A 23,335-nucleotide genomic window follows, 5' to 3' on the forward strand; every position below is an offset into this window, starting at 1 on the left:
TAAAAAGAAAAAGGCCCTCAGGATTGTTTTTCTGCAGGATGGTGCCCCTTCCAGCAAAAAAACAATCCTGCATGCAACGCAGGCACCCTTGCACCATGGAGAGTGCCTGCATTGGTGCTAGGCTGCCTAGAGGGCGTCAGCGCAGGCGAACGGCAGGACTGTGCAGTATTCTTTTAAATACAGCCCATTCCTGCCCTTTCCCAGTGACGCAGTCCAGTGCAGCAACGTGTCTTGCTTCCCTGCACTGTGCCACTATTCCCATAAATATGCCACTAAGGGGGTCATACCAACTTTGGTGGGCGGCGGAGGCCGCCCGCCAAAGTTCCCCCGTCGAAAGACCGCTCCGCGGTCAAAAGACCGCAGGGGTCATTTCGACTTTCCCGCTGGGCCGGCGGGCGACCGCCAAAAGGGCGCCCGCCGGCCCAGCGGGAAAGACCCTGCAACAAGGAAGCCGGCTCCGAATGGAGCTGGCGGAGTTGCAGGGGTGCGACGGGTGCAGTGGCACCCGTCGCGATTTTCACTGTCTGCATAGCAGACAGTGAAAATCTGTATGGGGCCCTGTTAGGGGGCCCCTGCACTGCCCATGCCAGTGGCATGGGCAGTATAGGGGCCCCCAGGGGCCCCACGACACCCGTTCCCGCCATCCTGTTTCTGGCGGTCAAAACCGCCAGAAACAGGCTGGCGGGAAGGGGGTCGGAATCCCCCCTGGGCCAGGGGAAAACCGGCGGGAAACCGCTGGTTCCCCTTTTCTGACCGCGGCTTTACCGCCACGGTCAGAATAGCCCTGGAAGCACCGCCAGCCTGTTGGCGGTGCTTCCGCTGCCCTCCGTCCTGGCGGTCAGAGACCGCCAGGGTTGGAATGAGGGCCTAAATGTATAAGTTGATGTCCAGATTTTGCCTTAAGTTGTCTGGCAAAACCCTAGCACAAATTCTATTTGGGCATTTACAGTGCCATACAAATCCCTTTTGTGTGGCTTTATTAAAAAAAATAAAAAAAAAATAAAAAAAACGAATGGAAGGCAGCACATTGCCCTGGCTTGCAGCTCCTTGCATCATGTAGACATTACATGGGCGGTGCTTGGACGTTCCTGTGCATCCACCCATGTATTTTGATGCAAGCCCATATTTACAAAGGCTGGTAAACACTGGTTTGAGCCAAACTGGTGAGTCTACCCGAGAAAATATCTTTATTTCTCCTCATTATTCCCTCTTTGCATGTATGTAGCATTCTGCAACACACATACAAAGAGGAAATAGCCTCATAGGATAGTTTTTGTGCGGCTTTTAAAAAAAAAACTAACACAAGGCAGCACATTAAGCTGCCTTGCGTTACTGTGCATCAGTGGGCATTACATAGGTGGTGCATGGGCGTTTTCCTACATCCAATCACGTACTTTGGCCCGTATTTATACTCCGTTTGCGCCGAATTAGCTTCGTTTTTTTCGACGCAAAATCGGCGCAAAACTAACGCCATATTTATACTTTGGCGTTAGACGCGTCTAGCGCCAAAGTATGGGCAAATAGCGTCATTTTTTTGCGTGAACGCCTTCCTTGCGTTAATGAGATGCAAGGAAGGCGTTCCCGTCTAAAAAAATTACGGCGACGCAAATGCGGCGTATTTATACTCCCGGGCAAAAATCACGCCCGGGAGTTGGCGGGTCAAAAAACCCCGCATTTGCGCCACTATTTAACGCCTGGGTCAGGGTAGGCGTTAAGGGGCCTGTGGGCTCAAAATGAGCCCACAGGTGCCCTCCCCTGCCCCCAGGGACCCCCCCTGCCACCCCTGCCCACCCCAGGAGGACACCCAAGGATGGAGGGACCCACCCCAGGGACATTCAGGTGAGTTCAGGTAAGTATAATTTTTTATATTTTTAATTTTTTTTGGTGGCATAGGGGGGCCTTATTTGTGCCCCCCTACATGCCACTATGCCCAATGACCATGCCCAGGGGACATAAGTCCCCTGGGCATGGCCATTGGGCAAGGGGGCATGACTCCTGTCTTTACTAAGACAGGAGTCATTTAAATGGCGTCTGGGCGTCGAAAAAAAGGGCGCAAATCGGGTTGAGGCGATTTTTTTGCCTCAACCTGACTTGCCCCATTTTAAGACGCCCTAACGCCATTTTCCCCCTACGCCGGCGCTGCCTGGTCTACGTGGTTTTTTTCCACGCACACCAGGCAGCGCCGGTCTGCTAGCGCCGGCTAACGCCATTCCATAAATACGGCGCCCGCATGGCGCTTCAGAATGGCGTTAGACGGCGCTAAATTTTTTGCCGCTAAACTGCGTTAGCGCAGTTTAGCGTCAAAAAGTATAAATATGGGCCTTTGTGTACAAAAGCTCTCGAGTCCCACTTCCCTGTCAAATGATAATGGTTATTCTGCATTTATGTGAGGTAACATTCCAGCTAGGCTCTGCTAGTGTGTTCAAGTCTTAGAAGTTCCATGGTGGCTTAGAGAAAGTCAAAGTGCCTTTGTGCCGTATCGTGCCAGTCACAACAAGATGCTCCAGAGACCTGGAAGCCCATTACTCAACTTTACCCCCTCTCACTGGAGTGGAGGCTCAGAGTGCCCAGGCATGCATCTGCAGCTCTGGCACATGTCTACGGCCTGGTGGTGAGCAGACGTTTGAATGCTACGATAGAGGTGGCAGACATCCACATGCTCCCCTGCCTAAGCGGTAAGTCTCCCTGAATCGGCGGCAGGTCTTTGGCCCTCCTGGATTGTTGGGTAGTCTCCTTCATGGCTGCACACTGCTCCAGGGCGACAGCACTCTTACTCCATCGCAGCCCCCTGCTGGCATACGGGGTTCGTAATAGCACACACAGGAAAACAACCCTTTCAGGTGCTAACATTGCACAGGGTGGCTGCCCTCTTCCTGATATAGCAATGCACCAGGGCCACAGCCCTCAATCATCACCAAGGTTAGAGTGTGGCAGGCAGGAAGAAGCCATATGAAAGTCAAGTGTCAAGTGCATCCTATATATGTCCTAGAGTCCTGTTATAGATGGTGTAACATTACAGTCCATTAAATCAAACATAAGAGCGAGATTTGTCCAGGATCACACAATTTGGCCAACCTGGGAAAAAGGAATTGATCACATAATCCCTTTTTTCTGCTTTCATATCATTCATTTCAGCCACTAGATGGCATTTCCTTATTTCTCCTGTTTTAGATCAAAGGTTAATGATTTGTCTTTAATTCTTGGCACATGAGGTTGAAGCGTGGATGACAGGCATAAGCCACATGTAAGACAGTTATCATGTGCACCCTATAAATGACTTAGATTCTAATTAAACAAGGTACAACATTATAATTGATTGAATCACACAAAATAGATATACACCTATCACTCATAGCTAAGCCCCAGTTCAGCTTCCACTTATTGCAGTATGTTTGTGAAAGTGTATAGACCAATATATAAAGGTTGTTTGTGTGAACATGAACTGATCATTTCATATTTGGTCAATACCACAGATTGATGCACATTTATTAGCCAAGTTTTAGAAATCGTGTGCATGCTTCTTCTCTCATTCATGCTGCAGCAACACATTTTTCACTTCAAATAAGGACTGCCGTGCATAATCCTGCGTGCTACTCCATTACCCAAATATTTCAGTTTTGTGCAGAACTACCTAAATCTGTCACACCACAACAAAAATGGTTTATTTACCAGTTCTAATCACCAATTGTAGAAGAGCTGTTTTCCTTGAAAGGAAGACAAGTTTTTTTTTTTTGTAGATCTGGAAATTTGAGAGCACTGGATTTGGGTATGTTATGTTTTGCCAAGTTGTTACCCTGTTGGGGTATGGGTGGTCTTGCTCTTTGCCCTTCTTACTAACTACTGCAACAATGCTGCAAAGATTGTGATGTACTGTATAACATGATAACACAGGGTAGCTTTGTTACAATGCTCTTAGGTCTGGGAGACTGATGTAATTCAGAGTTATGCTATGTATGAAATGAAAGATCGTGCGCCCTTACTTAGGGCTGGTGCCTTCACAGTGAGGTTACAGTGAATAAGAGCTGACAATTCAGTGCTCCTATAAACAAGAAGGCCAACAAGGCTGTCTCCAGTGCACCATGATGGCAGTGTAACATGTCTAGAATATGCAAAGTTCTAATTAGCGAGCCTAGTGTAGTGTAGATTCTGATTGCTGGCCATGGCTTGTGGTGTCTCTCTCTGTTCTTATATCTCCCCCCTTGGGTAGATTTTCTATGCAAACTAGCAATATTTCCTTCTGAAGGCCAATCTTTTCTTGAAAGTGCTAGTCAGGACTGGAATTGCATGTGCCCTTTTCTTGTGAGTTAACTTTATCACCATTCCCTTCTCATCCTTGGATACTGGGGGGCGCACACTTATTTTGATGTGCAGCCGATACCTCGTACTTTGAAATGTATGACCCAATCTTTGTTTGGATATTCTGGCTTACTAATTTCAGGTTGAGCTGTTGCACTGGTGAATTTGAGGGGTTTAGAAATAGTTATGCTATCGATAAAAACACAAGTGATGTCCACCGCTAAATGTGGAGGTGACATTTTGGGGGCAGCTGGTAATTTGTAAAACACAAATGCACAGCCTCAAAGTTTGTCTTACAACTCTGTTGCTGAATGCAAAGGTTCCAATAACCTTTTTCTTTCAGTACTCTACACTTGCTTATTCTTATAGGTTCTTTTTTCGTCCCCTTTTCTCACTTTACCCTTGTTTTCCTATCTCTCTTTCTCCTTTTTTCCCTTTCTCTTTCTATCTTGCTTTGGGTCATGGTCTGTTGGTGAAAAATGAGCCCCAGACTCCTAAAATGAGTGCAGGTGCCCACCACAGGCACATTAAGTGGTGATTAGGGCTGGGTAAGCATACTTTCCATTGGAGAGTGGTCTCACCTCTGAATAGTGCAGGAAGCTAAAGCAGTCACATCTACATGTGCTACATATGGAATATTACGCCTGATGGAGTAGGCTGGCAGTGGGGTTAGTTTGTTCAATCCTTGGGTAAGGCAAGCTTTATGCGGACAAAAGGCAACATTGTTTTATATGTAGCTTACAAAAGTGTGAGTCTTCTGCCTAACTCAGAAGTGTTGGCATGTATGTTAGAAATGCACTAAAATGTACTGCTGATAGACCTGATAAACATATGTCTGAGGTCTTAAGATCTGATGTCACTTCTTATGATGTTACTTCATGTGAAGCCATGGATTGTGATACCACTTCCTGTGATGCCCTGTGCGGTCACGTGCCGTCAGGTCACATGTCATACTGCCCAGCTTGATTAGTCCTCCCACTTCTTTTCTTAGGAATTATGCTCTGTAGATATTGGGCAACTGTTTATTGTAATCTGCAAAGGGTGTAGAATGTTGTGAAGCTTAGTATCTTGCATTTTTTAACCTTCCCCACTTCATAAAGTACTAAGCAGCAAACCTTTATTTACAAAAAACAAAGATCAGCAATAAATGGGCTGGTGAGCAGCAGCGGGTATACTTCTGCTATCGTAGAGGTCCTCGGGCAGACAGCCCCTTAATGGTCCTCCTGAGCCACGTACCTGGTCCCATGAAGGATTTGCAGCATCAGGAAAGTATGTGGATTGTTGGGATATGGCTATTGTGTTCCTTGCTGTCATGTATGTCCTGTAGCCCTGAGTGTCAGTGAAGAAAGGGTTTCTTGTGACATGATAACTAACCTAGAGGCCGAGTGATTTGCAAATGTGGTCAGCACACATTTTAAACCGGAAAATGCATCCTGAAAACAATTCTGCATAATACTGCTTTCTGGATTCCCCACAATTTATCCAATCCAGGCATATCCTGCAGCAAAATACTCATTCCCTGCGGTAATCTCTGGACAGAGTTATGCTTAGCAGGCACAGGCCCGATGACCTATGCCAAGTACCCTTCTTCCAGAATGTACTGCGTACATCCTGCAGTCATGCAGCTGCGTCGAGTGGGCTCTAGGCAGAGGGCATAGTTTGCTCCCATTCCTAGTGACCAAAGCCCTGCTCACAGTACACATTGGCTGTAGGCCTGAGGACATTTGCACTGGTCATATCTGTTACATAAGACCATTGGCTAAGTGGTCCTTGCTTCCTAGTCATGGCAAAGTATCAGTATCTAAAAGAGCAGATCTCACAAACCCTTTCTTGATTTTTGTCTGCTCCCCATGCATCTTCATGGACCACCTGAGTTTGTTCCTAAACCTCTCAGACCCAGAATACTAGAACTGGGCCTGAGTAGGGGGAACACGTCTGGCTGAAGCCTTGAGAATCTATGGCCTAGGCCTCATCCGATGTCTCTGGCTATGAAGGTCTGGACACAGGATGCCTTCTCTCCTGGCTTGCGCTTCCCAGCACATGACTCACAATTCTCTTTCTCCAGTCTCTCCATGCCAGGAACTAAGCCCCCCGCCTCCACCAGTAGATCTGTAGATTGTGCTTAATTCTCCCCACCCCAGAGACCGTGGCACAGTTACATCACAGACTGCTCTTATGTAGAACCCACCTTCTCTTGGCTCCGTCAAGCAGGATGAGCATCAGTGCATGCACATCACATGCACATAACACGGAGGCACTTTCCACATAGGATCAAAACAAAGACAACACACTTCTGCTGCACACCTTGCAGGGTGTAGCATGCTACCAATGTGCTTCAACGCCCAACATAGGGGTAGTAAGCACTACATAAATGTTGGAATACAATACAATACACATGTATGCATTTCCACACGGACACCACACATAGAGTCCTCAATTGAAATTCATTAATTAACGGCTGGAGGATGTTATTCGACTCACATGACATAACAGCATCCAGGGGGATATTACTTAACACACTGCATGGCGGGTTGGAATGCTTCATAGCCATGAATGCATGCGTGTGTGCATTGGTCCATGTCCATCACTATGTGGCACCATCCCAAGCGGCCACTGGGAAAACTACATAGCATACCACCGATCTTTGCTCCTCGATGGGTTAGAGGCAAGTGAGAGACCCCTTATTCAAGGAACATACCAGAACTGTCCTTGCCCCAAATGCAGTTCAGAAACACACCCTTGCTGTGGCAGCAGATGTTGGGAGAGTATGTGTCGCAGGGGGCAGAGTTGCTGACTTTGGAGCTGGGGAGCCAGATTCGAGTCTTGGTGAGGGCTCAGCATCCTGTAATTCTGGGCAAATCACTTAGGCCCATATTTATACTTTTTTAGTGCCGCATTTGCACCGTTTTTTAATACAAAAATGGCGCAAACTTACAAAATACAATTGTATTTTGCAAGTTTGTGCCATTTTTGCGTCAAAAAATGATACAAATGCGGCACTAAAAAAGTATAAATATGGGCCTTAAACTCCCTGTGCCTACCAAAAATGAACGCGTCCTTGTGTAATGTAACTGGTGCTCCTGTAAAGCACTCCAATACCTTCGGGTCGAGTTTACGCTACATAAAAACTGCGAAATAATTCAAAGATGGGGGTCATTCCCACCCCTTGTTTGAGAGTGACTGTGGTCTGAGGTAATCACCGGCCCTCATTCCCTAAACTAATCGTGGGTTACAAGCAGCTGGCACGAGACTGGGAAAGAAGCCACAGACATAATGCCATGTCTCACACCAGGCTTATGGCACTATTGTTTACATTCCACTCTTCTGTCTGAATGAGCCTGAAAAGGTCTATTTCGGAAGAAATTTCGCCTCACTGGAGCAGCCGCCGACTGTGTCGCAGTGTTACCCCGTCAAGGCCCGCAGAAAGGCACAGTCAGCGGCAGTGACAGGTGCTGGCTCCACAAGGCGCCTAATTCCAGGCCTCTGACGCTTGTGTTAACCTCCAGACTCCGCCCACGCGGTAGGCCCGACTCACCAAGAGCTTTTCACAAGTTTTCTTCTCTCAGCCAATGTCATACTGGCTTTCAGCCTCCCGAATGACTGAAAGGGGAGCCCAGGCAGTGCCCACAAAGGGGTCTACAGCTCTGCAAAGCTCTCAAACACCCCGATGAAGGAACCCCTTTGTTTAGACTTTGAAAGGGACTTTGATGTAAAACTTCTGGCACCGCCATTGCATTTTCTTTTTCTGGGCCAGCCATACCCCAAGCAACCCTTCGGTCAGCTTCTAATGGGGAGAGGGGAACTCCTTTTGGGAAAGCTTCCCCTGAAAGAAATACTTGAAAAGTCACTGCTTTTTTGGGCCAGTCTAGCAGAGAATCAGCACAACAGAGCTGCCAAGCACGAGCCTCTGATCTAGGCGCCTCTGTGGTAGTTTGGGGTTGCACCACGATGGAGCAAACTACGTGCTCGGTTAATGAGCTTCACCCCGACAGTCCTCTGAGATGATCGGGGTTCGATTTGTAACCTGCGTCAGTTCAAGAGATGAAAACACAAGGCTGGTGGAAGTGAGCGCCGGTGCCCTATAAACCCTAGCATTGCAGTGTTCAGGTGTAGGGCTGGGCGGGTACATACAAACAAACAAACGCTGAAGGGGCTGACAGTCGCGCTGGGTATTATACCAACCCACCACTTTGTGCCATGTTAGACAGTGGTCCATCTTATACAAATCAGCACTGCCCCTGCCACTCACTGGCACAATCCATCCCAGACTGCCTGGTGAAGCCCCCCTCCAGAAGGCTGACAAATAAAAACATTTTTTTTAGATAACTCATATTTCTGTTATTTGTAAGCACTGAAAATAACAGGTGCCGCTATCACCTAATTTAATAATCCTCAATCTACTGACCTTGCAAGGATGAAAGTCTGAGTTGGCCTTCCCGGATTTGCTCCTGCGACCTACAGATCACAGCAGATGTCCCAGGTGACAATAGGTTATTAACAACACTGAATTAAGCACACAGAGCACTGGATATTGGTACTTGCTCTTTTGGCAGACCACGCAGTGTCCTGTTCCAATTGCCGTGTTGTGCTGGTGGCTTGGGGGCTGTTCTGGTTCCTATGACCTCCCTGCGCCAGCACAGAGAACGGTGAGGCACTATTTTGTGGCACTGATGTCGGAAGGATTACAGAGCTGGGGGTGAGGGAAGCATAACCCATGGATGGGGTGACTAGCTTAAGTGTAGAGCTGGGCTGGTGGGCTGAATCACATGTGTGAATTGCAGATGAGCGGAGCGGGATGATTGACGTCTTGGATGGCCTACCAGGGCCTTCGATGGCTGAGGGGCGTGACAAGGATGCATTATGGAACTACTGATCCTAGAGGACGGTGGGGCTGGCCAGGATATATGAGCGGGTAAACAGAGGAGGCTATGGTAGTGGGGCTATTAGGGTGGTCAGGAGGCACGCCTTTCAAGTGCCAGAGAGAAACATTTTGTACAGTTTCGACCGATCACTAGGCTAATTTAATATCCAACACTTATACGATGTCAGCCCACCGAGCTAGAAAAATGTTGATTCTGTCTGTAACCTGAGAGGCACATATAACAACAATGATTATAATAACAACAACAACAACAATAATAATATTATTATTATTAATAATAGTGATTATAATAAATTCAACTGCTATATTGATAGTAACAATAATAATTGTATTAGAAATTGTAGCATTATTAGTAGTGGTATCCTTATGACCAAAGTTTAATGTGCCCCGCAGGCCACCCTCATAAGTGGAATCCCTGTTGGCGAGTGCACACGTATGAATACTTACGAGCAGGCCCTTGGTGAGCGCCGTAGTGGGACGTCATATTCGACACACCCAAACTGGGCTGGTGCACAGCACGGGAGGGGATGCTCTCGCTCACAAATTGACCACGTGACCATAAAATGTGTTTTTCAATCTTCGTTGGCTCCAAGAGATCTTCCGCTACTGATTACGTGCCATTGCATTACTTTTGTCGTAATAGTTGCCGTATCGCGCGCCGACTACTGCAATGCAGTCTATGGTGGAATTCCCACTGAAACATCACTGGCCGCCGGCTAAACAGAGGGCTGAATTCAACACCCTGCGTCTTGTACAGAAGGCCCCTCACACTGGCGCTCCACAGGGCCTACCTAAATTATTGCTTCTTATCTGCCAGCTGCTTAAATTTGGCCTCCTAGAACCACCTCTCTATGATTTCTAGGAGATACAGCAGTCTGGGAGACATCACAGCAAAAGGAAGACCATCCTTTTTGCAACTCTAACTCTTTAGATGAAAAGATGTCAAGAATATCCTAAGACCCAACTCTGCTGCCAAGCATGTTGACTTGTTTCAACATCCCCACTTTCCTCTCTGTCCACCCTTGACCAAAAAAGTTTCAAAACACTTTGAAGCACCCCGCTGAGCGAGTGCTGTACAAAAAATAAAATAAAAACATGAAACAAAATATTTTCTATAGCTATGTAAAACCCTGCAGATGCAAGCACAATACTCTACCTAGAGCACAGTACTGCGACTAAACGCACACTCAAGATGGCCCAACAGTGTGTTTTTGGCCTTGCGATTTGGTAATGTCAGACGGCCCTTGGCACCATCATACACAGTAAATATTTGGAATAAACCCCCAAGTCTGTTAAGCCCACACATGCTGATGAGATAAGGGTGTCCGCATACATCACTTTATTTACGTGTTTTATGCTGAGGACGCAAAGTTTAAGCAGACGCCAGAGTACTTTCCATGCAAGTTTCTAATACACAAATACATATATAAGATCAACCAAGATAGACAGATAAGCGTAAATGTAGGGACCGTGAATAATAGGACACTAGTGGGGACGCGCAGTATACACATATCATAACACACATGACGGTGGGATCTATGCAAGACCCCAATGGACAGAGTACACGCGGTTGTGTTGTGTGTGCATTCCTAACTTGACGCTTTGGCCCCCTTATGAGCGACAAGATTCCAATCCGCCTATTGTGCTTCCTCAACCGCGTCCCACTGCACCATGATTCCCACCAGGGGCCTTGCGGGCAACTCCAAATGAGGGGGAACAGAAGAAAAATATACCCCAACTCCATAGCGGACAAGGCCCTTGACCCAGTCAACGACAAGGCCACCTGTTTGTTTGTGGCACTCCCCAATGAGATGACACTGTCTCAGCTGATGGAATGCACCATTGTATGGCGTAAGGGGGCACTGGAGTGACAATCAGAAGCTAATCCATCATCCTGGCTGGGGTCCATCCCTCCTGTCTTCTTAAGGAGGGCAGAGCTGGAAGGGCGCACCCCGAAAGTCTGCCATTCAAAAGGCACTTCCGGCGGGAAGCCAAAAGAAATCATCCTGACCCGGCCCTGATGTCGACGGGGCCTGAAATCGACCCCCGTGCAACAAAGGCGGCCTCTGTTGCGCAGGCAGGGGAGCTGGGAAATGCGGATTACCTTTTGTTAAACCAGACAGCTGAAAACGCTGGAGTGATTAATGACTTTAAAAACTGAGAAACAAAACCCAAATCTGGCCGCGCCAAAACGTGCGCCTTTAAACCATAAAGAGCGCTAAATTCCGGGGAAATGGAATTGGGTTGGCCTGTTTCTCCAGGTTTCACGACAGGGACGGGTGGAAATCGGTCTTGCATCTTCAGAAGCCGCGATCACTGATAAAATGGAGGCTGTGCGATTATTTGCTCAGTAGCCACACACCAAATGCAAATTCCTCAGCCCTACCCGGGAGGTAGCAGCAAAAAGGCTTCCGCCACTAAGGCGGCATTGTTTTTGCCCCAGCAGAGGCATTGCTGTCCGGCAGCAGTTGTCATTAGTTTAGCATAGTCTGTATTTCTCTCTAATTGGCACAATGCTAGGACCGAAGCGCGCGAGTCCATGGGAACTAAAAGCCAGCCTTTGAAAGCTCAGAACCCAATTAAACACCAATTATCCATCTTCTGCGGCTGGTGGCTCTGCACAGTGGGCGCACAACACCGCCACAACTCTCTCGGAAGGGTGGGGCCGGCTCAACGTGCAAGGCAGTAGCGTAATGAAACCGGAGGGTGGCCCCCTGCACAGTACATGGAGCCCCCCCCCCCCTTCGGACTGACGTAGGATCTCTCCGGCCAGGGTACTGTGCTGCGGGGGCCACCAAGAGCTCGCCCCCCCCGCGGGGACCTTGGTTTCGTCACGGACTTAAGCCCGCCCACACAACACATCCGCACATTACGGGTCATTGTGTAGATTCCAATGTGTGTTGTGTTATTTTGCTTGTCGTTGGTATGGCATCCCTCTGTCACCAATATAACGCAGCATCACTCTTTCCTTCTCCGATTGGCTGCAGGCTTGTGGGTGCCTGCCTCAACCTTTATATCATCACCTCTCTGAATATGCTAACTCGGTTTTTCAATGTCCCTTCATTTATTCATATTCCTGTCACTTGTTTGCTCTTCTCTAAGTAGTTGGTTTTCTCTGCTTCGCTGCAAAGCTGTCTGACGTTGGCTTAAGACATGTTTGTGCTATAAAAAAACTGAAAACCAGGAAAGCACATAAAATATACATTTCAGTTGCAAGCCTCCGTGAGTGACAGATGTACACGGCAGTCACCATAAGAGGGAGGGCAATGCTCTTGAACGGATATAGTGACACCTGTCAATCATGAGTATGGAATGTCCAGAACAAAGCCCCCAGCTGTCCGTGGCATTCACGGTGGGCAGCCGGAGAGATTCTTGGTGCCAGGTCTCAAAACAAATTTGGGAGGGAGGGACTTGAGCGGAGATCATGGGGTTATATAACTTGACAAGGCCAGATCTCAGAAAGTGCCATCCCCCCAAAGCGGACATGTTCTTCTGACTCGAGACAGTCCATCTCTCTATCTTGACACCACCAACCCAGGAGTGCAGTTATCAAGGATGCAACCGGTGCAGTGGCACCGGGGCCTTGTTATATGTCGGGCTCACTCACCTCGATTAAAACCGACAATTGTTCCAAACCAGGGGCCACTGAGGACTCACATTTTTGTAATATTCGCGACAGCCTTAATGCCCATCAGCCTTACTATGTCAACAGTACCACCCAAGGCACAGGATCAATGATTTGAAAAAAGAAGGAGAGTCCGAAAAACACTGAATATACAGGCGATATGGCTAGCAACATGTTAGTGTAACGCGTCTATTGCTATAGCAGGAACATGGCTTTCTTAAAATCAGAGTATGGGCCGTGCCTGCGATGACAAACTGTTGCCATGGCGCAAGGCAGTGGAAAACCTGCTCCTAATTGGCAGCAATTATCAAGTATTTAAACATTAGAGAATCACAGAGGTTTAGAACTAGACAAGTAAACTATGGAAAGCGTTTTTCACATTTATTTGCAAGAGTGCCTTTGTGACTGCTTAGTAGCTATTCTGGTACATTTAATGCCTTTCATGAGTGGTGTATGTGCATTGTAGCATACAAGCACGAACATATGTATGTTAATGACATGCAATAGACTCTTAAACCTAGGTTAATAACTCTGCATGTGCATATCGTATGCATTCCTAGTATTATGAAATTTGTGTAATTTCATTTTTTTCTTGTCATATCGTTTTTTATAATAAAAACAATTTACATAAATAAAGGACCCCTTATCATACATAGCCTGCAAAAATGGGGTGGCGCTTACAATTTAATTCTCTTTTTAGAAAATATACGGCAGGGGCTTTTGGAAAGAGGTTAAGTCCGCAGATACACGTAAAAGGTTCCTTTCCAGGAGTTTACGATTGCACAAAATGTTACTACCCCTAGGCTGGTTTCCGAATGTACATTACATTTTCCTTGCCATTCCTCTGACCACCCCTGGCAGCAATACTTTTCATAATCAAGGGATTTACCCATAAATAATGTGCCCACAAAGTCTACATGTTACTTGTGGCACACCAGAGCTGCTAAGAAAAACAGGGAAAGGAAGGACGCGTTCAAGAAAATAGGCAGAAACTAGATAGAAATGCACAGTATTTTATTTTTAGGTCCGGCCTTGGAACAGCTCCAGTTTGCATGCTAGTCTTATGTTTATCAAAAAGAAATAATAAAAACACGCATATATATATATATATATATATATATACAGGGAGTGCAGAATTATTAGGCAAGTTGTATTTTTGAGGATTAATTTTATTATTGAACAACAACCATGTTCTCAATGAACCCAAAAAACTCATTAATATCAAAGCTGAATATTTTTGGAAGTAGTTTTTAGTTTGTTTTTAGTTTTAGCTATGTTAGGGGGATATCTGTGTGTGCAGGTGACAATTACTGTGCATAATTATTAGGCAACTTAACAAAAAAAAAATATATACCCATTTCAATTATTTATTATTACCAGTGAAACCAATATAACATCTCAACATTCACAAATATACATTTCTGACATTCAAAAACAAAACAAAAACAAATCAGTGACCAATATAGCCACCTTTCTTTGCAAGGACACTCAAAAGCCTGCCATCCATGGATTCTGTCAGTGTTTTGATCTGTTCACCATCAACATTGCGTGCAGCAGCAACCACAGCCTCCCAGACACTGTTCAGAGAGGTGTACTGTTTTACCTCCTTGTAAATCTCACATTTGATGATGGACCACAGGTTCTCAATGGGGTTCAGATCAGGTGAACAAGGAGGCCATGTCATTAGATTTCCTTCTTTTATACCCTTTCTTGCCAGCCACGCTGTGGAGTACTTGGACGCGTGTGATGGAGCATTGTCCTGCATGAAAATCATGTTTTTCTTGAAGGATGCAGACTTCTTCCTGTACCACTGCTTGAAGAAGGTGTCTTCCAGGAACTGGCAGTAGGACTGGGAGTTAAGCTTGACTCCATCCTCAACCCGAAAAGGCCCCACAAGCTCATCTTTGATGATACCAGCCCAAACCAGTACTCCACCTCCACCTTGCTGGCGTCTGAGTCGGACTGGAGCTCTCTGCCCTTTACCAATCCAGCCACGGGCCCATCCATCTGGCCCATCAAGACTCACTCTCATTTCATCAGTCCATAAAACCTTAGAAAAATCAGTCTTGAGATATTTCTTGGCCCAGTCTTGACGTTTCAGCTTGTGTGTCTTGTTCAGTGGTGGTCGTCTTTCAGCCTTTCTTACCTTGGCCATGTCTCTGAGTATTGCACACCTTGTGCTTTTGGGCACTCCAGTGATGTTGCAGCTCTGAAATATGGCCAAACTGGTGGCAAGTGACATCGTGGCAGCTGCACGCTTGACTTTTCTCAGTTCATGGGCAGTTATTTTGCGCCTTGGTTTTTCCACACGCTTTTTGCGACCCTGTTGACTATTTTGAATGAAACGCTTAATTGTTCGATGATCACGCTTCAGAAGCTTTGCAATTTTAAGAGTGCTGCATCCCTCTGCAAGATATCTCACTATTTTTGACTTTTCTGAGCCTGTCAAGTCCTTCTTTTGACCCATTTTGCCAAAGGAAAGGAAGTTGCCTAATAATTATGCACACCTGATATAGGGTGTTGATGTCATTAGACCACACCCCTTCTCATTACAGAGATGCACATCACCTAATATGCTTAATTGGTAGTAGGCTTTCGAGCCTATACAGCTTGGAGTAAGACAACATGCATAAAGAGGATGATGTGGGCAAAATACTCATTTGCCTAATAATTCTGCACTCCCTGTATATATATATATATATATGGTGGTGGAAGCACTTTTCTATGAAATACAAATAAAAAGCTGATACAAGGACTTTCTGGAGTGCGATGGTTAATTGTTGATGAAGAAAATAAATAAATATATATATATATACACTGAAAATATAAAGGTTAAAGTGATATTATAGTTAGTTATGTAATGTCTTACTTCACATTAAAAAACCTCACAAGTTCACTGAAATACCCAAAGGTTGACATGATGTTATTGGTAGGTGAAAATGTCAGTTTAAACATAACATTTTAAGCTACAAAACACTGAAACCCACTAGTTATTGTTATTTCAAGTAACTATAACTGGTGCCTCCATCATGCAGTGTTGCCATCAATGATGTCGTTTCAGATGTCATCAGTGATGTTATCGATGTCCTAGTACAAGTCATGAGTGATGTAATATTTGAGGTCACAGGTAGAGCATGGCGAGGCCAGGCCCTGTGTGGGTCCTTCAGCCATACATAGTGTGGGTTTGGTTAGGGTGTTAATGCAAAGTAATATCTTATTATCAAACATAACAATGACAAACCCTCAGCAGAGGTGCTTTGGTTGTGCGCAGTGTTGGGTTGGCATTTTGTCATCAAAAGTGCAAGGTAACTGTGGCCAACCCCTCGTTGAAGGCCACACCCCATTGCCCACCGCCTTTGGCCACAGGGCCACCCACCCTGTACACGGCCAACCCACCACAGACATAAATGTCCCACCCCCTCTTTTTTGATAAAAAAAGAATGTTTTTCTGGCCCCATGAGACTCTTACGGAAACCAGTACAGTCTCTGCAATCCTGTGGGAATCTTGCAGAAGCAAGGTGGTCCGGCTGGCTCCTGCGCGAGTCCCATGGTATCACGGCAACCCAAAAAAACATTATTTTTTAAAGAAAGTGTCTCCAGGGATTCCTTTGATCCCTTTGGGACCTCCACGCAAGGTCTAGGGGTCAGGGTACCCATCCCCTGCCCCCTTACACCTTATGTTTTTTTTCACATTTTCAGGACAAAGGGACCAATTCCCTGCGTCCCGAAATCGCAACCTGAACATTTCTTCTCATGTTGCAGCCAGCCAACTGGAGTGAGCTGGTCGATGGGAAAAAAGTCCCCTTTGGCTCATCAGATTGCTCTATTATTTAAAGTTGCATACTTACGGCACTACAGTAAGAGTCCCACAAACAGAAATGTCCAGACATTCATAAATCTGAACCTTAATTTCTCAAAAACTACTGAACGGATTTATAACAAATCATAAAGCGCATGCTTTCTCAGTAAAGATCTGGTGTTCTGCCAAATTTGTGTGTAATTCCATTCAGCTGTTTGGCCTGTAGAGCTGTTCAAATTTCCTAATGCAAACTGTATAAGGAAGCTGTATTTTGGGACCCTCCCTTTTTTTTTTGTCCCCCACTTAACGGATCACCTCAAAACTTTTGAGGAGGGAGCTGAGGTGGATGAGCTTTTATTGGACGGCTTTGTGAAGACTCGTCAAACAGCACAAAAGTTGTAAAGTTGTTAGCAAACCAAAAACGTTCATCTAACTATAACTACACATTGGCGATCCCCAGTGTGTAATATATGTGTGTGTGTGTATTTTTCCCAGTTCAAGAACCAATGCAATTTAAAACTGAAACGTCATTGTGTGAATTACATAAAAAAAATCTGAAAAGTCCCAAACGTGTTTACGTCACTAGTGTGTTGTTTATAATCTGGAATGGAACACAAAAATAATTTGCGCAATATCATAAAAAAGTAAACCAGAACAAACTGAATTTCAAATTGACATATAAGTGAAACACATGTTGCCTTCTTGGACACCTAAATCTTCATTAAGATTAAATGACTGAAACAACGCTTCATAGATGACCTACTGTAACCAATAATGAGGGCAGTTTCCATTAACCTGGTCTAGAATGGGGCGTCCCTTATGGGGAAGTTTTAAGAATAAAGCGTAACTGTTCCTCAGAAGAAGAGTTTGAAAAGCATAGTGAAGAAACACAAGATAGATTCAAAGCCAGAAATTATCCACAACATATGATCAAAAAAGAACTAGAGAAAGAAAAACGAAAGCATAAGTTTGATCTTCTCAATGAGTGTGAAACTAAGAAAGCAAAGGAGAAAATAGAGAATGCAGATCCAATCAGAATGATTATATCATTCTCACAACTCAAGTGGATTCTAACTAAACATTGGTCTGGTCTGAAAAGTTAATACCCCACAAGTACAATTATTAATGATGCCCAGTGATCACATTTACAAGAGCCAAAAGCATCAAAGACAAACCAGTGCACAGTCACTACCAAGAAACAATTTACGGAACACAGTCATGTAGCAAGGGGGATTCTGGAAATGCATTAGTTGCCAAGCGTGCAAAATTGGAGCCAAAATGCTTGAATACAAATCATCTACCGGTCAAATAAGGAAGAACAAACCCAGGCTCACTTGCAAGAACAAATGTGTAGTGTTCTGCCTCATGTGTCCCTGTGGAAAAAAATACATGTGAAGTAATACATGTGAACTGAAAAATGGTATCTTGGAACAGATCAAAACTGTTACTAATAAAGACAGAAGTTATTCAACTGCTAATAGTCATGAGACTTCAATCTGAGATGGAAACCTTGAAACCAGTGCTTAATTTAAAACAGATTAAGTTATGCGGTCCAAAGATCTGCTTGAAAGCCTGTGACTGATGGAATCAAACGTCGTGGCACTGAATACCAAGTCTGCGCAGGCTTGATTACACCTCATGCCTCTTTATTCTAACACCAGACACTCTTCGCCTTCTTTATCTCACTTATGCTGGTTCTTTTTCATTCTTGTGTTCCCTCTTTGTCACTCTTTTCCTGCCTTTTTCTTCTGCCTTTAAGTTCAGATGGTACTCTGCAAGGCTATACATTCCCAGCATCTACATGTCCCTAATATAAGTATGCAAATTAACTCAGAGCTTTCAGACATGGGGGCATGCAGTGGAGTGAATGCCCACTGACAGATGTCAGGGATGGATTCCACATCTTGTCAGATGTGTCATATTGGGCGTAAAGGACTTGAGCTAGGTATTCCATTGTCAGAAAGTTCCAGAGAAGGAGATGTTAGGGGGGAAAGGTTTCTCTTCTTGTAGGTGGCTAGGCTAAGCTTTGCTTTTCCAGAGCGTCCCACATCGGGATTCTTGTGTGCCTTGGATTAGTGCTCTGGGCTGGGTGAGCAGAGGCCCAGGGCTATGAAGGATATACCACTTATAGGAACTCCTGCATCCCCTAAATGTGTGCTGGGATTTCCTCCCAGTACGGTCTGATAGACAAACAGTCCCCCATAAGTCCACATCCTCACCAATAAAGGGCACCACTGGAGGGATAGTAGCTATGGAGTTTGAATGGGGTTTGATATCAGTCAGACCTAATCCTGTAGTGGGGTTATCTTGACTTAGATGCTTGATGACCCCTTCGTCAACATAAAATGTTCCATTGCTTTTCCAATATGTTTCTACCTAGTGCATGGGTTCACTGCTCCAGATAAGCTCAGTGGGGACTAAACAGAGCATCAAGAACTATTTTTAAGTGTTAGAGATCATACCTCTGGAACCCAATGTAGTTGCTATAAATTTCTCAAATGGGGTATGTCGTTCAGCATTGCCTCTTTGACATTTGAGTGCATCGCTCAGAGTCTCAGTTGTGAATTGCCTAGGGTGAAAGCTTGCTTGCATTTTTCATTTATACGGTTTAATGGTATTTGCCCCAAAGAGGTCTACTTTTGGGGTACATTCTTCCACCTGCCACTTATTAATTGACCATCAGTACTTGGCTGGAGGCAATGAGGCGTTGGCATGTATGGAAGTAGTAGGATAAGGGGAATGTGGTGAGTTTTCAGCATTTTCATGGTGTGTCTCTGAGCTTGAGGGTTATATTCATAGAGGTACTTATGTAGACAATAGCAGACCAGTTAGAGCTTGTTTTCTATACCAGTCTATCAAGACCTGTAGTTATGAAATCTGGGAAACCCAATCTCCCCTTTCACTCAGGTGTTAGAGAAAGTTTAACACTATACATAAGTGCCCTTATTTCCAAATGAAGCAGAGGACTAGCTTAGTCACATCATTGAAGAAGTACCTATTCACCGAAATGGACAGGGCTTGCATTTGTGTAAGAATTAACACAAGATCTTCATCTTAAGGACATGGACCCTGCCTAATCTAAAGAAGAAATTGTGAAGCCACCATTTAAAATCATTGCGGATAGTTTCCAGCAACTTAGGGAAGTTCTTCTTATAAACCTCTACTACTTCCGGGGTGATATTAACACCGCAGCATTTTATAGAATTAGTGACCTAAAGTCTCTTAAAGGAGGTGTGTACTTGAAGGACCTCTATTTCTGCCCGAGGGACTGCCAGGTTGCGGATGTTGGATTTTGTTAAGTTAGTTTTGAAATTTCCAACCCTATCAAAGCATGTTCTTTGCTCCATCAGAGGGTAAGAGATAAGTCAGGCGATGATAAAGTAAGTAGGATGTCACTAGCAAAGAGCAAAATATTATGAAGTTCAGGGTCAAAAAGGGTCTTTTAATGTATGGTCATTCCTCATCTTTATTGCAGAGGGCTCAGTTCTATGATCAAATGGGAGAAGAGAACGGAGACACCCGAGCCTCACGCTCCTGGAGAAGGCTGAAAGGATTTGATGCTCTGTCATTCTAGCATAAGCTGGTTGTGGGATCCACACATCAACATGGAGATACGCCTAGGCCCAAGCACAACCAACTGGAGCACCTTCTCAAGAAATCACCAGTACACCTATTGAAGGCCTACTCTCTGTCTAAGGATACTAGCTGGGACAGCCTTCCTGTTGGCTTTTACGATCAAGTGGACTATACGTCTAATGTTATCATGAGTCTGACGTCCCTAAGCACTGGCCGGGGCTTATTATGTCTGGTAGCAATGGGTCCAAACAATTAGACATACTTTGATGAATATTTTGGAATTAATGTTCAAGAAGGCAATAGGCCTACGTGACTGTTAGAACTTGGGATTCCTCCTCGGATTAGGGACAATATTAGTGCCCCCCCCCCGATAAAGGGTGTTTTGTAGTTTTTTTTTTAGGATCAGGACATTATAGCATTCCATTAAAGTCACCCTCGCTCTCTCCTCTAGGGAGCTTCCTACTGTTTATAGAACATTCTATTAAAGCTTCCAAATAAATCACCCGAGCCAGGGGCTTGCTCATTTCAAGACGCTTGATTTTGCATTTTTATATGTGCCATTCTCCACCCCTAGTAATAAACGTTTGTGAAAAAAAACATCTTTAACAGCCCAGAGGAAGGAACGGTCAGTTCTGAATACTAATTATCCATTTTTATAATTCATAATTTGATTATTCGGAATGATATTTGCTGGATTTGGAAGAAATTTGGTGCCTCTTTTTGTGAACATTCAAAGAAACATTTCTTGACAATGAATTGACTAGAACTTGAATGTGTTATTTCGAGCCTGTTACTGCTATCACAACGTTTTGTATTAGCCAGGACTAATTTACATAAAATGTCAGTCTGTTTTACACATATGGTATGATTTTGATGGAAGTGTTGAGATGAGACTGGCAATGTAGTGATGACAATGCTGATGAGGGTCAAAAAGCCATTATCACAGTACAGGCTGGATACTTTCCTACTGGTTTCTAATGAAACCCATCAGCATTTGTAATGTGCCCCTGTATGACAACATACTGAGGTGGAATGTAGGGCTAGAAAGATGATTTTATTTCCAGTTCTGTTTTGATCTGGATTTAAGAAAAAAGCTGCCAAATAGACCTGTAGCTACCAATATACATAGAACGGTGTATAGGCCCGCCCCTTGCACCCATTAGCTTTCTTTAATGTGCCAATTTAACCACTGGTATGAGACTTTGTCAATCATGCCTTGGCCCTGGCCAGTGGCTTGTTCCTTTCTCAACCAATGCTATTGGCTGTTTGAGTCTACATTTCTGCCTATACAGCTACAGCTGTCAGCTCTGCTGGTTTCCTCCAGTGTGTCTCACTCGAATGTGCTAATTCTGCATGCATTAACACATGATAAACAGACCTATTGGCTTTGCAAATGCTTGTTTTTATCATTTTCAAGGTTTCACAGTTCTCAACATACCACTATAAATCTGGTTGTTGATGCGTGAAGGGACATTGTTCTTAAGGGTGACGCCTATAGAATTAAACGGAAACTCTACTCTATCAGTAGTTAGGATTTTGGAGTGTAGTCAGTCAAAGAGATCTCAATATCACAAATGATGGGTTACACATTGGCTCAGTGCAACACTCTAGTAGGTAGCTGCTTTTGAGCACAAAAATGGCTGCATTTACAATGGATAGGTTTTAACATAGATTAACACAACTGTCTCTAATACTTCACAGGACAACTGGCATAAACAACTCATACAATGTTAATGTGAAATACACCAAACACCTCCAAGACAACAACAAGCCTTGCTGGCCTATCCGCTCCCACTATCTGTACCCAGCACCCATCCACTTGGTTCTAACAGGCTACCTCCCCATGTCTGGAGGTATGCACTCTGAATATTGACACCAGAAAATCGATGGGACACAATATTGAGGACAAAATATCGACAGACGAGTAAGTATAGATTTTCTACACCTAACTCCATAGATATGTACCTTAGTGATTACCCTAAAGATGCAGTTCCCTGTCAGCAAAAACAATTGTTTCCTCTATTTCCCTGCTCGCAGGCAGGGAAACAGAGGAAACCTCTGCTTGCAGCAAGTGAGAGATGTTTGACAGCTCTCACCTGCTGCGAGCTGGGTGTTTGCTCTGACTTGGTGGGAACTGTCAAAGTTCCTGCCAAGTCACAGTAAATAGCTATGTCCCGGGGTTGGGCATCCCGGGACATAGAAGGAGCTGGCTCTCGGGGTGGCAGTCCCCAGGACCAGTAATGGCTCCTTGAGGGGGGCTGTTCAGCCCTCCCTTACATGTAAATAGCCTCGGCGAGGTGGTGGTCCACGGTGCTAATGGGGTCCATGATGGACCCTCTTCATTTTTAAAATACAGCCCAGGAGAGGAGGCAGTCCCTGGGGCTGCTGGGGGGGTGAGGGGGAAAGATGGCATCCACCCTTCCATAATTTAGGTAAATTTCCCCAAGGGGGGAGGAGGTCCACAGGACTGCGGAGGGGGTACATGTGCCGCCCCCTGCATTTCTTTCACTGTTTGCCCTGGAGAGGTGGTGATCCTGGGGGGCGGAGGGGTGGGAGGCAGGGGCACCTTGGTCCCCCTGCATTTTTTCACTATTTACCTGAGGAAGGTGGTGGTCACGGGGGCTACGGGAGGGGGCGCGTGTCCTCCCTCCACAATTTTTGTTTCCGATTGCCCTTGGAACGTGAGGGTCTCCAGGTCTAATAAAAGCCTATAGGAGGGAGACCCTGTGCTCCCCCCTCCATTTTAAAGCCCACAATGCTCCCAGGACCTGGCCCACCCGGGGGCACAATTTAAAAAAGGGCAGGAGACCGCCCTTTTTTTAAAATGTTGGGCAAATCTGCGGATCTGGATCGGCAGATTTTCCTGACATTAAAAAAATATGTTATTTTAGCCTTGGCCGAGTCCCTGAGGTACCCCTAGACCAAGGTTAGGGGCTCAGGGTGTCTCTAGCTCAGCAATTTGTATCTCAGCCAATTTCTCCATAGATAAAGATCTCTTTGCTGAAGGTGTCGGGCGCAACTGCCACCTTAAATACAAAAAACCCAAATTGGTCTCAGGGCAGCGCGCACTCACAGATGGTGCTGGCGTTTTGGGGTAGACCATCAAGGACTCTCATCACGCCATCCAATTAAACCATGAGAGGATATATCTCCAGGA

General features: G+C 45.3%; 1 protein-coding gene and 1 long non-coding RNA gene across 4 annotated transcripts in view; one reads left to right on the forward strand and one right to left on the reverse strand.

The window, feature by feature from the left end:
* LOC138249813 (uncharacterized) overlaps positions 1-21,032 on the forward strand; it is a 42,451-nt gene extending 21,419 nt beyond the window's left edge. Inside the window, exon 3 of the long non-coding RNA XR_011194846.1 lies at positions 20,078-21,032. This is a non-coding gene — a long non-coding RNA (uncharacterized lncRNA). The remainder of the gene's footprint in view (positions 1-20,077) is intronic.
* The window catches only part of TENM4 (teneurin transmembrane protein 4), a 1,476,030-nt gene that overhangs the window by 768,966 nt on the left and 683,729 nt on the right, over positions 1-23,335 (reverse strand). The gene's annotated exons all lie outside the window — the stretch shown is intronic.

Source organism: Pleurodeles waltl, chromosome 8 (assembly GCF_031143425.1).
Source record: "Pleurodeles waltl isolate 20211129_DDA chromosome 8, aPleWal1.hap1.20221129, whole genome shotgun sequence".
Taxonomy (NCBI): Eukaryota; Metazoa; Chordata; class Amphibia; order Caudata; family Salamandridae; genus Pleurodeles; species Pleurodeles waltl.